This window comes from Cupressus sempervirens, chromosome 7, assembly GCF_028749045.1.
Source record: "Cupressus sempervirens isolate cs-2001-9-10 chromosome 7, ASM2874904v1, whole genome shotgun sequence".
Taxonomy (NCBI): Eukaryota; Viridiplantae; Streptophyta; class Pinopsida; order Cupressales; family Cupressaceae; genus Cupressus; species Cupressus sempervirens.
In genome coordinates, this window is record NC_143124.1 from 248,868,422 (window position 1) to 248,887,571 (window position 19,150).

Genomic DNA, 19,150 nt, shown 5'->3' on the forward strand with positions numbered 1-19,150 from the left:
AATCAGGCTATGTGAAGTTTTGGAACAAAGAAACAAAGCACAAGAAGAATTGGAAGATAGAAGTCATGAAACTCAAAATTAATCCCTTGAACATGAAGATCTAGCAGATCAAGTATCCAATGCAAATGAAGAAATCAGGATTCTCAGAGCAAAAAATGAAAGTCTATAGAATGACTTAAGATCTGAGAGACAAATCAATGAAAGCTTGGAAAATGATCTAAAAATTGAAAAACAAGTCAATGAAAGGATGATGAAATCTCAAGCAGACATGAATCAATTGAATCAGCAAAATGAGCAGAATATCTATAAGCAAAAAGGTAAAGCTGGTCTAGGATACAAGGAAGAAGGTAAATCTTCTGAACAAGGTACTCAAAGGAATCAAAGACCCACTTGTAATCATTGTGGCAAGATAGGTCATACATCTAACAAATGTTGGAGTAATGGTAAAGCTAGATTCAATGGAAAATGTTTCAATTGCAATCAGCATGCTCACAAAGCCAATGAATGCAAGGAGAAACCAAAGTTTGAAGGCAAGTATCACAAATGCAAGAAACAAGGACATAAGGCATCTGAATGTAGATCAAAATCACTCAATCCAGCAGAAAAATTGTCAAAGCAATATTTGGTTGGGATTACAATACTTGGTGTAGATGTCACTATTGTGGAGAATATGGACACATAGGAACAAACTGTAGAAGGCATCACCTAAGGAAGAAAGATACAACCATAAGATGTTATACTTGTACTGAACTTGGTCATATAGCCAAGAATTGCCTGAATATAGGAAAGGTTGAAGATGAAAAGAAAACTAGAGCTGATAATATTCGAAAGAAAATGAAACAACAGTGGATTCCTAAGTCTACCGAGCAAAAAAATCCAAATGATGGAAATGTCACTCTAAGAATGGGTGACTCCACCATTCCTAATTAGACTTATCAAGAAGGATAAGGGACTACATCTTCAAGCCATATCCTAAGCAGTTCCAGAAAGGAGTGGAAATGATAAATCAGTATTGCAGATACAAGTCATAATTCACAATGTCGCATCTACCAAGTAAGGTTGATTTTCAGACTTTACCGAGCTTGGTCGGGAAGATAAGAAAGGTTTTTTGTGTTCACCAAGCTACAAGGTTTATCGAGTAAGTCGGTGACTATTTATAAAACCCTAATTCTTAGCTACCTACGTACCCGAGCATTAATGATAGGATTTTGATCAAAAAGGCAGAATTTGATCTCATTCTTCACCACGAATTTAGAGTTCACAGGGCAAATATATTTTCAAGAGCATCCAAGCGAGTTCAAGTGATTTGAAGCAATTTTCCAACAAAGAAATTGTGTTACAAAATCATTCTCTCACCGAGTAGCAATGGCATCCACAAGCACCAGTGGCAGCAAGGCGAAGAGGTTCTGAAATGCTTGTGAAGGGAGTCGAATGGAAGGTGCCCAATTTCAAAATTGTTCCTGCCATCGCTGAATCACTCGTCTAGCATGGAGCTCAATCACAGATCCCTCCAAAGGTACTTCTAATCAATGATATTCGTACTCATTTCAAGTCTACTGTGCAAGAAATAGGGACACTAGATATGGATAGTACCATAGCTGAGTTATGCGTGGATGGAACCCTAAAACCTGAGTTCAAACATTTGGACACCAAAGGCTTAACCCATATCCCGCATCTGCCAAGGAGTTTCCAAGTGAAATGGGTGAGGTATATCTTAAGCCGTGTGCATAATGGACAATTGTGGTTAGAACAACCCATCCTCATAACAAAGAAGATGATCCACAAGATCACGGGCTTACCAATGTTGACCAAAGCCAAAACCACCAAAACCCTAGGTCGAGATGACCTCCAGAAATTAACCCAAGTTGAATGGGATGGTAGAGGTTTAAAGCTCAACAATGTTTTAGATATAGAAATGAAATTTGGTATTTGTGTTATTGGATACAAATTGTATAGTTCCAGCAGGCTGAATAGTGTACCCTGTGAGGCTGTAGATTTGGCATATAAGATTGTAAAGAAAAATATGGAGTTTGACCTAGCTGATGTGCTATTAAAACAACTCAATAAAAACATGGATAGCATAAGAACTGCAAAGACAAACCCTTGTAAATTTGGTTCTTTGCTAGTTTATTTATTTTTCTATGTACATAAATTCTTTCCATATAAGGGTGCAGTTGTGTGGAGGAAAGATACTCCAATTTTGTATCAAATAAATAAACTCATAGCAGAAATGGGTATGAATTTTGATAAGGTAATGGATAATTATTTTGAAGATTTCAAGGAAAGGATGAACAACAGGTTCAGGATACCTCCAAAACTTGTTGAAGAGTATAAGGATGATATCTGTTTCATGGTTGACTGTGATAGAGTCTACATCCAGGTAGTCAAACCCCGAGTGGCACGGGTAAAACCATTGCCCTATGAGCTAAATATTGATGATGCTAGAGATATCATTGAGGCACTGGTAAATGAATCGGTGGATCCCAAGTTTCCTGCATTTGGAACCTATGAAGAGGCTAAGGTTAGAATAGAGCTTGAAATCAAGCTTCCTCAAGCAATCTCTAAAGGCAGGAGAAAGATAGAAAAGCTAAAAGCTGATACTGGACCTCTCATGATAACAGAAGGGAGAGGAGAAGATGAAGAAAAGGAAGAAGAAGAAGAAGAGCCTCAATAAAAGAAAGGTAAGGTGACTATCACCAAACCTACAAAGCAAACCATTGCAGTATTCTCCAGGAGAACAAGACAGGGAAAGAAGGAACCTGTATTTGTTAAGCCTCCACTCACCTTTGAAGCAAGACTAAAGCAATTAGATGAAGGAGGTAGCTTCAAAAACATCAAAGCATTAAAGTTCAAAACCAGAATAGAACAGGAGAAAATGCAGACTGAGGATCTGGTACTGAAAAAAATGGGTAAATGGAAATACTCCCCAGACCAGATAGCCTCTTAGATCTCCAAAGAGCTATTGGAAAGATTGCAACCAAGATGGGAAGCTGCAACCAAGACTGTCAAAGACATTTATGATCAGACCCTGAGGAATCTCCTGCCAAGTCTCTCTAATGCTGAAGTGAAGAAATCACTAAAAGATCATGAAGGTAATATGACGATTAGATTCCACACTTGTTTGATACTTGTCAAAGACATTGAGCATGTAGTAAATGATGCAACAAACATGTGGAAAAATATCTATCATCTACAAAAACCCGGTAAGGATACTGTTAAAATCACGGACAATGATAGCAGTGATGATAATGATGATGATGATGAGGGTGATGACATTGAAGACATACTAGAAGACCTGCAATCATTAATGTTAGAAATTGAGGAAGAAGCTAAAAGAGAAATGGAGGAAGAAGCAGCCTCTACTGGTGAGATTGTGAGCTCAATAGCCTCATCAATTGATCAATCTCCACCTATCTCCTCTCAACTCTAGGTTTCTGCAATGCAAGTGCAAAGCACTTCATCTACCAAGCTGGCAGTCACTTCTTCAGTTATCAAGCTTCCAAGCACATCATTAGCCACTGAGTCATCCACTGCAGCAGTCACTTCACCGAGTGTATCTCTCCCACCTGCATCTTGTACAGTAAGTCTTCCCAGTTTCTTACCAATTTTGTCTTCCTCAGCCACATTGGCCCCAATTTTTTCTCCAGTCAGTTCTCCAATTGTAAATATACCAGTATGTACATCATTTTTGACTAGTACATAATTTTTGGGAAGTATATCAAGTTTTGATACAGCCAACACATCTCTTTGTTTACCTTTAGTTGGTCTCATTCCAGTTTTGACAGCCAGTCTAGCTTCATCAACTATTATTTCAATTTCAAAGGGCAAAGGTGCAATCACTACAGAAAAACCAAAGAGATACATGTTTTCTAGTAAGGTAGTAGATGAAGAAATAGATCTGGATAAGGACATTGTCATTCCTAAGATAGATCTAGATACTGCATCAATTGATGAAATGAGAATGATCAGTCAGCTATTAGAGCAAAAGGCACAGAAAATGCAGCTAAGGAATGAAAGTGACAGAGAATTCAACATAATTGAGAGTTCTAAAAACATAATAACTTAGGCTATAGGTGTTGATGTGGATTCATCTCAACACATTTTGTTACAACTAGAAGAAGCGGTGAATAAATTCAATGAGGATATCTCAGGACAAGAAAAATTGATTGAAAAGGCAGAGAAGAAATTTGACAATAAGCTGCTTGAGCACATTGCTCAACATATTGCATTAAAACATGTAGAATTGTCTACAATTCTGAGTAATTTTGAGAATTCTTTTAATAATGTAACTTCACTTTTTGGAAAACTTTGTGATGTTACCGAGTATACAAAGAAAGTAAAAGAATAGTTGAATAAAATTGATGTGGATATGAAGGTCAGTGCCCAAATGTTGGAATCTGACCACAATGCAAGTTCATCCCATCATCTGAGAATCAAATTTTTGTCAGAGAAATAGGCAGAATTGCTGAGAGAGGAAGCAAGGATCAGGTCTACTCTAATTGACATCCAAAATATGATCCTTCCTGTCATGAACACAATTAAAAAGCACATTGCATATTCAAAAACATTGATCCATGACAATAATTTCTCTGTTGCAGACCATGTGATTGAACTTTCTGCAGAAGTTCAAGTAGCTCTCTCCACATGTAAAATCCTGTAAGACAATTGGGATAAAACTCTGCAACTAATTCTTCAGGTACATTCTGAGTTTATCACACATTTTGGTGTCTCCATGTAAATACATTCTTCATTCTTTGGCATTATTGTCAAAAAGGGGGAGAAAGCAATATATAGAGGAAAAGAAGAAAATTAGACACAAAAGGGGAGAAGGTAATAAAGTAATAAAGAATAAAGTCATATAACTCATGTAAAAACCTTGTGTATATTGTATGGGGGAGTTATATGTAAGGTAGCCCATGTATATTTAGCACAGCAGAATCAAATCAGTTTTTTTAGATCTCGTATATAAATTTTGGCTCATAAGTGTTTTTGTCACTAATGCCAAAGGGGGAGATTGTTGGAATAATGATACATTTTTCATTTGTTACAACACTTATTTGATTCTGAATGCTTACCAAATTCATCACTCAGTTTATAGTTCATACCGAGCATTCGTTGGTTACCAAGTATGTTCAGCAATGTTTACCAAGTCAGGAAGCTAAACAAAGGTTTTAGTGTTTACCAAGTCAGAAATGTAAACAAAGGTTTTAGTGTTTATCGAGTTAGAAAGGTAAATGAAGGTTTTGGTGTTTACCGAGTCAAGAAGGTAAACAAAGGTTTTAATGTTTACCGAGTCAGAAAGGTAAACGCAGGATTTAGTGTTTACCGAGTCAGGAAGGTAAACAAAGGATTTAGTATTTACCGAGTCAGGAAGGTAAATGAAGGTTTTAGTGATTACCAAGATAGAAAGGTAAAAGAAGTATTCAGTGCTTACCAAGTGAATCGAAGGAGTTAGTTTTTGTCGAGTGACACAATGTTTACTAAGTCACCAGTGGTTACCAAGTTCCAAGCTACTCAGAGTGATTAGTATGGACTGAGCCCCTACCTCTACCGAGTGCATGACGATGCCATGTAATGTAGTGGATGCCGAGTGTCAGAAGGTCACCGAGTGAGTTTGAGGAACCTGAGTTTTCTACTATATGGTCAACTCAGTAATGTTTTGTCCACTTGTGTTTGGCCGACCTTGTTGCTATAAATATTGGAATTATATATATGTAATGTATTGTGCCATTTGCAATATAGAAATGATGAAGAGAAGTAACAGTGAAGTAAGAGCGAATTGAAAGAGAATCAGCAGTGGAATATTCAACAAGGTTATCAAGGCGCAGAAAAGATATATCCATCACATCAAGTGATCAGTACATAAGATCTAATCAGCAAACCAGTTGCAAGTAGATCCATTGCTTCATCCTAACAGGTGAATTAGTTTTGTAAATCCTTTAACAGGGTAGACTTAATAGTCTTATGTAAATCTCCTAACAGAGTGCATACTTCATTGCATGTTTGTAAAGCCTCTAACAAGGTGGATCTAGCAGTCCTACTTGCTCCTAACAGGGCAGATCACCAGAAGTGATCACTGTAAGCCTTAATCGGCCAACTTTATACTACAGTATTGAAGTTTCGTGGGCATCATCCCCACCCCAGTTTTACTTTCAATTTGAAAGGTTTCTGGGTCACCAAATCAGTGTGTTAATCTTTTCATGCATTCAGTAAAGTAGATGAATGAATGGTGAATTTATTATTATGCTGAATTGGTTTAAATTTTAAAGCTTACTGATTCACCCCTCCCCTCTTAGTAACATTGTTAGACCTGAATATTTCCAACACTAGCAATCTTTATTGCTCCTAATAGGGCATATCATCAGAAGTGATCATTATAAGCCTTAATAGGCCAACTTTATACTATAGTATTAATGCTTGTGGGTACCATCCTCACCCCAATTTTACTTTCTATTTGGAATTTTTTATCACAAAATCTTGTGTAAATCATTATGTATACTTTCATGTTTTCAGCTTCTCATACATGTACTTAGATCAAAATTCATATAAAGGATTAATTTCTAATTGGAATAAAAGTTTTAGAAGTTACTGATGTTGGATACAATTGTTCGATTGTGTGTTGTTTTTGATGTTGCACAAATTACATATTAGCTATCAGAAAGAGTCTACCAAGGTTAGTTGGTCGGCAAAGAAACTTACAAAGTCTACTGAGCTCAGTTGGTTAACAAAGAAAATTCCAGAGTCTATTGAGTGCTCCTAAAAGTTACTCTGTGGAAATAGTTTTTATCGAACTCACTTAGGCATTGAAGGATTTTATGGTAGAAGTCAGTGTTAACCGAACTCAAAAGGTTAATGAAAGAAAATTTAGTGTTTACGAAGTTCACTCAGTCTCCAAAGGATTTTGCAAAGTTTGCAGTGTTCACCGAGCTTTAGTTGGTTAACACTACAAATCATTTTTGGAGCAGTGTTTAATGAGCAGGGTCAGCCAATGAAGGATTTCATTATTTTGGGAAATAAAGTTTAATTGTTTCATGTAATGATTTTAGCTAACTGATGTAAAGATTATTGGTAATTGTAACTTTTAAATTAGCTAACTTGATAATTTGTAAGGTATATATGAAAGTTCAAGTTGTGAATTCAAAAGTATGCATGAGTGTAATGAGTGATTACACAAGTGTAGGATCAGATATCCTTGAGGAACATCAAAGTTGTACTAGATCAGAAGAGGATCTAGTAAAGTAGAATAGAGATCTGTATCAAAAATTTAGTTACATCTCACTTAGGTCAAGTCATCTCTTAATAGAGTTGGTTTAACAACCATTTTGTAAATCCTCTAACAAGGTGATAGTTCTATTGAATTGTTCTAAATTCTTCTAGCAAGGCCACTCCTAGTAGGGTGATTAAATCCTTTAACAAGGTCAGACCTAATAGTGTGGTTTTTAACCTTTAATAGGTTTGACTCCTAATAGGGCTCACTTCAAAAGAGTGAAAATTTGTAACTACTTACTTGGTGTTTTTTCCCATATTGGGTTTCCATGTTAAATTTGGTGTCTCATGCGTTCATGTTATTTCTTTTATGCATTCATTTTAATTATTGTGAATGTTTAAGATCTGTTCAAGATAACATACACTACATCTACCAAGTTACAACATTTCTATATAGCTACCAAGTGACAACAGTAATTAGTTTTATAAGACATCTAAGGGATTTGTGAAATATTTTTGTGGTAACTATTTCACCCCTTTCCAATTACTCCATCTATATTTCCAACAATTGATGTCAAAGAAATTGGTAATTGTAGGAAGGATTTCAATGATATAATCTAAAGATCAAGATGCCTTACAAGAGGAAAATTCTAAGGCTTAACAGGAATAACTTTTTAGCATGGCAAGGTCTAATGAGACTCCATCTAGCTTCCATTGGAGATATAGGATTAAAATACCTTGATCAAGAATATGTAACTCATTTTGGTACATTATCTGTCAATGACATTGCTAAGAAGAAGACTCTTTACACCATGATGATAGACATTGCATCTACCTTAAACTATGAAGAATTTGATGATATCAAGGACTACAAAACTAACTTTGAAATGTGGAACAAGCTAAAATATATCTATGGAGGTGATGATAATGTGAGGAGAGACAAAGAAAAAGGTCTAAGAGGAAAATTTGATCAGATGAGGATGAGAGAGGATGAAAACATTGCCAAATATATTGAAAGAGTTAAAGAAAATGTCAGTGCAATTAAAGCTTCTAGAGGATATATCAAAGAGGAAACAATTGTAAGTAAAGTTCTTACAACATTGCTTCCTATTTATGGAATTAGAGTTTCTACAATTCAAGAAAGAAGATGTGAAGCAAATCATAAGATAAATTTAGAGGTCATAGTAGGAACAATGACTGCATTTGAGCTAGACAACTATGACAATTATGTTCCATCTTCCAAGAACATTGAATCAGCATTTGAAGCCAAGATTTCACTAAAAGATAAGGGCAAAAGGATAAAGGATTCTTAGTTATAAAGTGAAGAAGAATCATAATAGAGTTTTGACAGTGATCTTGAGGTGGTTGAAGCTCTACTAGCAAGGAAATATTCTAGAGGCAAAGGAAAATACAAAGGTAAAGTTCCTCTAATCTATTTTTCATATCAAGAAATTAGTCATATCGTTGCTAGGTGCCAAAACAAGAAAAACAAGGATGAGAAGAAAGGTTACAAGTGTAATGTCAAGAAAGACTTCAAATCATTCAAGGACAAAGGTAAGAAAACATGCTTCATGGCTAAAGATTCTAAGGATTCTAACAATAAAGAAGATGACATTGTTTACATAACTAAGAAAGATGAATTTGATAATGATGAGGAAGATAAGATGGTACTTATCTCTCATGTTAGCAAAAATGATACATGGATCATAGAAAATTGTTTTTCACATCATATGACTGGTGACAAAACAAAATTTGAACAATTTGAAGACTATGATGGTGGCAGTGTGAGATTTGGTAATAAGCAACCTTGTTGCATAAAAGGAAGAAGAAGAATCTCACTAACCAAAGAAGTTGTACCTGAAAATGCCTATTGGGTTGAAGGACTAAAACAAAATCTATTGTGGCATAGCTAATCAATATTGGATTCAAGGTGGAATTCATGCATAGAAAAGAAAGACTACTGGATGACAAATGAAAGCTAATTGGATTGGGCATACAGACAAAAGTTAACTTGTTTTATCTTGAACTTGGTGAATGCTCACATTCTATTGCTCAAGTTGAAGTAAGTTAGTTAAGGCACAAAAAATTATGTGATATGAATTTTGATAATTTGGTGAAAATAACCAAATTCTGGAAAGTAAGAGGCATTCCTAGTATAAAGAAACTTGATGTTGGTCTATGCAAGAATTGTTAGATTGGTAAGATGGGAAAGCCTATATTTAAAAGTAAAAATTATCATTCAAAAGAAATTTTTGAAATTGTGCATACTGATTTGTGTGGACCTATTGTAATTGAGAGCTATACTAGAGAAAAATTCTTTATTCTTCTTGTTGATGACTACTCTAGAATGATGATTGTCATGTATCTGAGAGAGAAATCAGAAGCATTTTAGAAGTCTAAATGGTATTTGGCTTGAGTAGAAAAGAAAATAGGGAAAAGATTGAAATGCTTGAAATTGGATAGAGGTGGTGAATTCATCTCCCATGAATTCAATAACTTTTGCATTGAAAGAGGAATCAAAAGATAGGTATCAGCTCCTAGAACTCCCAAATAGAATGGAGAACTCTAATGATTGAAAAGAACATTGCTATCAAATAATGGAGGGAAGCTATCAACACTATAGTTGATACCTTGAATCAAGTATAGTTGAAGAAGGACTCATTCAAAACTCCCTATGAGTTATGGTATGGCTATAAATTCAATGTAAGTTACCTAAAAGTATTTGGAAGTAAATGTTATATTTTGAAAGAATTTAGAATAGGTAAATTTGATGTAAAGAGTGAATAAGGTATATTTTTTGGATATTCTTGCAAGAGTAAGGCATGTAGATGTTTGAATTTGTCTACTCACAAAGTTATAGAAAGTGCACATGTGAAAGTTGATGAGTTTGTAGAAAGGATTGAAGAAGAAAGCAAAAAGGAACCAAAAGATTATAGGAGTTTTTTTTTCATTGAACTTGATACAGTGCTAGATACATCTATCAATTAGGAAATTTCTACTCTCGAGTCTTCAGTCACTGAGTTGCAAGAAGTTCAAACCAAGTTGAAGGAACTTGAGTCACATTTAGATGCTATCAAATGAATGCCTACGAAGTCTAAAGAACCCAAGTAGTAGTCAGATCAACCAGAGCTAGAAATTGAAATTCAAATTGAAGACAATAGAACTCAATCAAAAGGCACAAAACCTATATTAACCAAGTATGTTAGGAGACATCATGCCCCAGATCATATTATTGGAGAAAAACTTGAAGGTACTATGACAAGAAGTAAGCTAAAAGGTACTTTCTTACTTACTAATTTTGAACCTAGAAATGTAAAAGATGCATTAGAAAATAAAATTTGGATTGAGGCTATGAATGAAGAGATAGAGAAAATAGAGAAAAAAAAAACATGGACTCTTGTACCTAGGCCTAAATATAAAAATGTGATTGGAACAAACTGGGTATTTAAAAATAAGTTGAATGAGGATGGTAAGGTATCAAGAAATAGAGCTAGATTGGTATGTAAAGGCTGCTGTCAAGAAGAAGGAATTGATTATGGAGAGACTTTTTCTTCTATTGCAAGACTGGAAGGTGTCAGAACCTTACTTGCATATGTTGCATACAAAGGATTTAAGGTATATCAGATGGATTTCAAATCAACATTTGTCAATGTTATTCTTGATGAAGAAGCCTACATTGAGCAGCTTGAAGGTTTTGTTGATCCTGATAAGAAAGACATGGTATAAAAATTACACAAAGCATTGTATGGTTTGAAAGATTGCATAACTATCTTATTTAGATTGGTTTTCATAGAACTAATGATAACAATAGCTTGTATATCGAGGAAGGACTAGATAACAAGATTATTTTGGTAGAAATATTTTTGGATGATACTTTATTTATAGGAAATTATGATCAATGCAAAGAATTTTTTAGAGAAAATGAACAAGGAATTTGAGATGTCAATCTTTGGTGAGATAAAATTCTTTGTTGGTCTTCAAATTTAGCAGAGCAAGAATGGTATCTACATTACTTAGTCTAAAAACATCAAGGGGATACTCAAAAAGTTTGGTATGGAAGATTGTAAACTAGTTAGGACTCCCATGTGTACTGGATTAAAGCTTACCAGGGATGATGAATCAAAAGAGGTAGATAAGACCTTATATAGATCAATGATTGGAAAGTTGCATTATGTAGTTCATACAAGGCTTGATATTGCTCTTGCAGTTGTATTGCAGCAAGATTTTCAACAAAACCTAGAAAGAATCACATGATTGCAATCAAAAGGATCTTGAGATACTTGAAAGGGAATGAAGATTATGGTCTGTGGTACAAATTTGGAGGAAATTTGGACTTGAAAGTGTTTAGTGATGCTTATTGGGTAGGAAACATTGATGATAGAAAGAGTACAAGTAGTGGAACATTCTTTCTTGGAAAGAGGTTGGTTTATTGGACAAGTAAAACAAAAAATTGTACATCCCAATCTATAGCAGAAGTAGAGTATGTTGCAATAGCAGTAAATTATTTTAATATCATTTGGTTCAAATAGTTGTTGGAAGGCATGAATGTTGAAATCAAAGAACTAGTTGTTATGTTTTGTGATAATACAAGTGTAATCAACATATCCAATAACCCAATAATGCACTCCAAAGCCAAGCACATTGCAATAAAGTATCACTTTATCAAAGAATTGGTGTAGGATAATGAAATCAAATTAGAATATGTCCATACAAAGGTGCAGATTTTTGACATATTCACCAAGCCATTACCTAAGGATGGATTCTTATATCTAAGAGATAGGCTAGGAGTCATTCCCCTATTTGAAGCTCACTAAAATAAAGTTTTAGTGATGCATCAATAGGAACCAATTTGAAGATCTATCAATTGATGCAGTATAGTCATGGAAACATTACATATGAATGAGAACTCAAGATACATTGTTACTCATTTGGTATGTGTTATCTTTGGCATGTGTTGTCAAAGAGGGAGAGTATACTGTCATATCTTTCTAAAATTTGAATTTGTTTGTGAAGAGTCTATTGTTTAGAAAAAAAGTTATGTAATTCCTTCACAAAGAGAGATTACTACATTAGAGAAGTTTGTGGCATAAAATCTAAGAGGGAGAAATGTTCTATCCAAAAATACTTGTTTTCAAAATTCATATACTATGACATGTTGTGTTGCCATCAATGCCAAAGAGGGATATTGTTGGATACAATTGTTCAATTGTGTGTTGTCCTTGATCTTACACAAATGTCATATCAGTTATTAGATAGAGTCTACCGAGCTTAGTTGGTCAGCAAAGAAAATTACAAAGTCTACTAAGCTCACTTGGTCAGCAAAGAAAATTCTAGAGTCTACCCAACATTCCTAAAAGTTACTCTATGGAAGCAATTTTTACCAAGATCACTCTGGCTTTGAAGGATTTTTTGGTGGAAGTCAGTTTTAACCAAGCTCGCAAGGTTAATGAAAGAAAAGTCAGTGTTTATCGAGTTCACTTGGTCTCCAAAGGATTTTGTAGAGTTTGCAGTGTTCACCAAGCTTCAGTTGGTTAACACTGGAAATTAGTTATGGAGTATTGTTTACCAAGTAGGGTTTCCCAATGAATGATTTCATTTTTCTGGGAAATAAAGTTTAATTGTTTCATGTAATGATATTAGCCAACTAATGTAATGATTATTAGTAATTATAACTTGTAAATGAGTGGACTTGATAATTTGTAAGATATATATGAAAGGTCAAGTTGTGAATTCAAAAGTATGGATGAGTGTAATGAGCGAGCTTGCAAGTGTAGTATTAGATATCCTTGAGGAACAAAAATGTTGTATTCAATTAGAAGAGGATCTAGTAAAACAGAATAGATATCTATATCAAAAATTTAGTTGCATCTCATTCAGGTCAATTCATTTTTACTTTCTCGCCATTGCAACAATGATTTCTAAATCGCTAAATAGAGTTGGTTTAATAGCCATTTTGTAAATCCTTTAACTAAGTGATAGTTCTATTGAATTCTTCTAAAGTCCTCTAGCAAGGCCACTCCTAGCAGGGTGATTAAATCCTTTAACAAGGTCACACCTAATAGTTGTTTTGTAACCTTTAATAGGGTTAGCTCCTAACAGGGCTTACTTCAAAAGAGTGAAAATTAGTAGCTAGTTACTTGGTGGTTTTTCCCATATTGGGTTTCCATGTTAAATATGGTGTCTCATCTGTTCATGTTATTTATTTTATGCATGCATGTTAATCACTATGAATATTTAAGATCTATTAAAGATAACATACACTGCATCTACCGAGTTACAACATTTTTCTTTATAGATACTAAGTGACAACAATAATTAATTTTATAAGACATCTAAGAAATTTGTGAAATATTTTTGTGGTAACTGATTCACCCCCCTCTCAGTTACTCCATCTATATTTCCAACAACCAATTCACCCCTCCCCTCTTAGTAATTTAGCTTGTCATAATATTTCAAAAAATTGGTATCATAGCATTGTGATTCGTAGTGAAAAGTATAACAGATTGAGCAAAGATCAAAGGCAATGGAGGTATTCAAACTTGACAAGGCTATTGACAATGAGAAGCTAGTTTTGAAATTGGCTATTAGACAATCAAGAAAGAAAAATGGAAACTCTCTTAGTCCCTAAAAAGAAGGAAAGATCTTGCAAGCCAGATGAATGATTCACTCTACATTGAAGGAAGAATTGAGGAAATCCTTTCAAGAAATTTAGATGAAGCCAATGAAGCAATCAAATAACTATTGGAAAAGAATAGTAGTCTTCAAGAAGAAGTAAGAAAACTAAGAAGAGAGCAAGAAATTTAGTCAATAAGATTTTGTGAAGCCATAGAAGTGAAAAACAAGATAAGGGAAGAGATAGAAGGAGAAAATAATGAAATTTAGCACTTATCCCTTCAACAAGTAGACTTCATTGATTAGATCACCAATGCAAGTGAAGAAATCATGAACTTGAGATCAGAGAATGAAAGTGTAGAATGATCTAAACATTGAAAGGAAAACCAATGAAATAATGATGAAATCCCAATAAAACATGAATTAGTTGAATGAGAAAAGTCAGTTTAGAAAAAATTTGAAAGTAGGAATTAGATATACAAAAGAAAGATAATCATCCAAGCAAGGAGCTCAAAATAATAAACCCATGTGTAGTCACTGTGGTAAGATAGGTCACACATCAAACAAAAGTTTGAGCAATAGGAAAGAAAAATTTAATGAAAAATGCTACAATTATAATTAGCATGGTCATAGAGAAAATAAATGCAAAGAGAAACCGATATTTGAAGGCAAATGTCACAAATGTAAAAAGCATGGGCACAAGTCATTAGAATGCAAAACCAAGATATTGAATCTAGTAGAAGAAATTAGGAAAATTATATTTGGTTGGGACCATAACACTTGCTGTAGATGTCATTACTATGGAGAATTTGGACACATTGTGCTATAGTGGTAGACCAAAATTTTCTACCATACGAAGTTATGCAAAAAGTTAATCTAGACCAAATAGTTTTTGCTACAAGAAGTTACACAGAAAGTTAATACAGACCAAACAATTTCTACTATAGGAAGTTATGTAGAAAATTAATGTCATGTTTTAAATTTTAACATTTGTAGTAAAGTCCTATGATGTGTTGGCATAAATGGAGTAGTGATTCGATAAACTCTACAAATATAGCCACTTAGGAATAAGTTAATTTCAGTTTTATGTTGAGTTAGTTTTCTTTAAGTTTGTTTTGTGTGTGTTTAATAATTAGGCCAGCTAAGGAATTGACAACTATAGGAAGTTGGCAATAGATTTCTAAGTTCTGATTAATCATGATTCTAAAATGGTTTTAATTTCCTGCTTTTGGGCTGATGTTTTAGATTCCTAGTCAAAAGAAAAGGGGAAAGTATTTTAAAAGGAAAATTTTTGAATGCAATGGAGAGATTTTGAGAGAGATCAGATTTAGCAAGAGGAATAGAAAGTTTGAAGTTTTTTTGATTTTTCTGAGTTTATGGTTTTGAGTGTGTGATTTTTTTTCCTTTCCTTCCTAAATCAATATACTAAACTCCAAGGACATGTGAATGGTTTTGTTTTAGAACAAAAATACATTGAATGGTTTTGAATCTAAGTTAAATTTTTTCTTTGAAATCTATTACAAGAAATAGAATTTTTTTGATGTAGTTGTTTGTAAATATTTGTTGTTTTTCGAGTCATATCAGTGGATGGTAGTCTATTAGACTCTCTATGATCTATTTCCTAGGATCGTAGTAGAGTCATGTATTATACATTTTTAGTTTGTATTTTTTTTTTTTTTTTTGGTCAATTTAGTCCATGTCTACATAGAAAGGAATTTCATGTTCATGGTGAATATATTCATGTATTCATTGAATTGTTGAAATCACATAGTTGTTATGTGATAAGGGGAAAAGGCTTTTTTATGTTTGGAATATGAAAAAATTTGTAAGTTCCTTGAATATTTTAGAATTGGTAGTCAGGTTATACTGAAGTTTTAAATCCATGCAAGAAGGAAAGGAGGTGTAAATTGAAAATGAGTAAATGTTGTTTGAGAGTTATGTTTTGGGTTGATGTGGGTATTCAGTTTTACATTTGGGAAAAGACCAAATTACCTAGGCATTTTAATTTCAAGGAAAAAAGGTCAAGTCAACGTTGTCTTTAAGTTGCTACAAGAAACTAAAATGTGGCAACAGGAGGTCAAGAAATTTCATTTCACATGTCAATTTTTAGTGGGTATTGAGAAAATTAGTTATTTAAAAAATCTATAATAGGTTGGAGATTGATCCTAGATGGTCTATGTGTCCCTTGATGTAACTTAGTTGAGTGATTCATTTCCTCCTAAGTTTTCCAAGGTGAGGCTCTATATCACATTGGAATGAATCATGTAAAGCATCACATGAAGAAGAAAGATACTAGAAAAAGAAATTTCATTTGTATAAAAATTGGTCATCTTACCAAGAAATGTATGAATAATGGAAGAATAGGAGAGTTAAAGAAGGCAAAAGCTAATAACATCAAAAAATTAATGAAATAGCAATTGGTTCAAAAGTCTATTGAGAATGCAAATTTGAGTAATAATGACCAAGTCACTCAAGAATTGGGTGACTCCACCATTTCCACTCAATTTCTCAAAGGAGAACTGGAACTAGGTTACTAATGGAGACATCAAAATCAGTTCTAGTTGACAAGAAAAAAGATCCATATCAATATTCAAGATGCAAAGCGATCACTAAGTAAGACGTACTAATGTCTACTAAGTTAACTTCCTTATGGAGTGAAGTTGGGTTCTATGCTCTACCAAGCAAGGTCAAGAGTAACTAAGTTTTATATGGTTATCGAGTCATGGAAGACTCCTCCGAGTAATCATTGCAAGTGATGTGGATGAAAGTCTATCAACTTGATCTAACATTTGTTCCAAACATTCATTTTTACCATAAAATTTTAAGAGCTAATTGTGTAGAGTGTTCTTTAAGAGCATTCAAGTGATTTGAGAAAATTGTTACCAAAAGTTTTTGAATTCTCTCAAACCCTACTAATTGAAGATGATAGCTACCACTAGCAAGGTGAAACAAGGATTAGACATGTTGATTTGTGGTGTAGAATGGAAGGCATTGAATTTCAAGCTAACACACTCTCGTCGCTGAAACCCTAGATCCAAGTGGAGTGCAGTCACAAATCCCTCCCAAGGTACTATTGATAAATGATATCCATTCTCATTTTAAATGTGCAATTCAAGATATTGGTACACTAGAAATGGATGAATGTTTAAAGGATTTATATGTTGATGGTGTTTTGAAACCTGAGCATCAACATCTTGAGGTGATAGGTTTAACTCATATTCCTCACAGGCGACTAGATTTCCAAGTAAAATAGATTAGGCTTATCCTTAGTCATGTGCACAATGGTTAGCTATGGCTAGAGCAACCAATTTTGATAACAAATAAGATGATCCACAAGATCACTAGTCTCCCAATGTTGGCAAAAGCTAAAACAACTAAAACCTTAGGTCAGTCAAACTAGATAAGAAAACCCTAGTGAAGTGGGATGGTAAGGGAATGAAAATAAGCAGTGTCACTAACATGGAATTAAGGTTTGGTATTCTTTTCATTGCACACAAGGTCTATAGTTCAAGTAGATTGAATAGTGTGTCATGTGAAGTTGCGGCCTTGGCATACAAGGTAGTCAAGAATAACCTTTCTCTTGACCTTACTAAGCCATTGTTTAATCAATTCAACAAAAGCATGGAGAGCATTAGGAAATCAAATAAAAATCCATGTAAGTCTGGCTTACTATTGACATGCTTATTTTTCTATGTTTAGAAATTATTTCCATCAAAAGGTATTGTTGTTTGGAGGAAAAATGTGCCAGAATTTTATCAAATAAATGAATACACTGTTGAGATGGGAGAAAATTACACTAGTATCATGGACAACTATTTTGATGCATTCAAGGAGAAAATGAATAAAAAACTAGTTGAGGATTATAAGGATCATGTTTGTTTTATGGTGGATACTAATAAGGTATTCATTTAGCTAGTAAGGGCTAGAATTGCATGGGTGAAACCTCTAGGATATGAGGTAAACACTGATGAAAAAAAAATTATAATTGAGGCATTGATAAATGAGCTAGTTGACCCCATGGCTATGTATTTTGGCACATGTGATGAGGTTAAGTCTAGAATAGAACTAGAGAACAAGCTCCCTGAGGTGGTTAACAAAGGCAAGAAGAGAATTGCCAAGTTGAAAACAAGTTCTACTATCCTATTGACCAAACGAAAAGGTGAAGATGAAGAATCAGAGGAAGAGAAGCCACTAAAGAAAAAGGGTAAGATAATCATTAATAAGCCTACCAAGACAACCATTGTAGTATTCACCAAGAGATCCTCTTGGAAGAAAGTAGACAAAGAAGGTGGAGACAAAATTTTCAAGAGGTCTCCGCCCACATTTGAGGAGAGAATGAAAGTAATTGAATTAGGTTTTGGAATAACAAAATTCAATGCATTAAAATATGAGACAAGAATAGCTGATCAAAAGAAGAAAACTAAAGACATGTTGATATGCAAGATGGCTAAGTGGAAATAATCATGTAATTAGCTCAATGAACAAATTTTGAATGCTTCAATGGAAAAAATCAAGCCAAGATGGGAACAAGCAATGAAAACTACAAATTCTATTCATGAGCAAACCCTAAGGAAACTTATGCCAAATCTAAATAAGAAGGAAGTGTAAGAATCTTTATGGAAAGATGAAGAAAAATTAACTTTAAGATTCAATACTTGACTTATTTTGTTGAATGAAGTAGAGCATGTTGTGAAGAATGCTACAAATGCTTGGAATAATATCTATCTTCTTCATAAACTGAGTGATTCTCTAGTTAGTATAAGTGACAAGGATTATGATGATGATCAAGAAAAAGATGACGAGAAAGATGATGAAGAAGTAACTCATTTTGATAATATTCATGATGAAGAGGAATAGGAGCAAGAGAATACTAAGGACTTGGCACACGCGATGTTGAGAAAACTAACCCAGTTAAGATTGCTATAGTGATTATTGCCTCACTTCCTCACTCTCCAAGAAAAACATTAACAAAATCAAGCATGGAGTCAACCTCAATAGGATTGATTGTAACTAGTACTGCAAGCGCAAGCATCCAATCAATTTTTGTACTAGTCTAGCTCAACACATCATTAACTAAAGTACCAAACACTTTATCTACCAAGATGCATGTTCCACCCTCTACATCAATTTTGGTTACAACAAGTATTTCTACTAGTATTTCTACAATGAGTGCAATATCAAATTTTGCAATGAGTCCTACTATTTCAACTATTGTTTCCATTTTGAGTACACAAGAAATAAGTTTAGGGACAATTGAGACCAAGCCTCAACTAAGCAAAAAATTTTTGGGTAAAGGTATGGAAAAGGAGGAAGATATAGATCTTCATTGGGA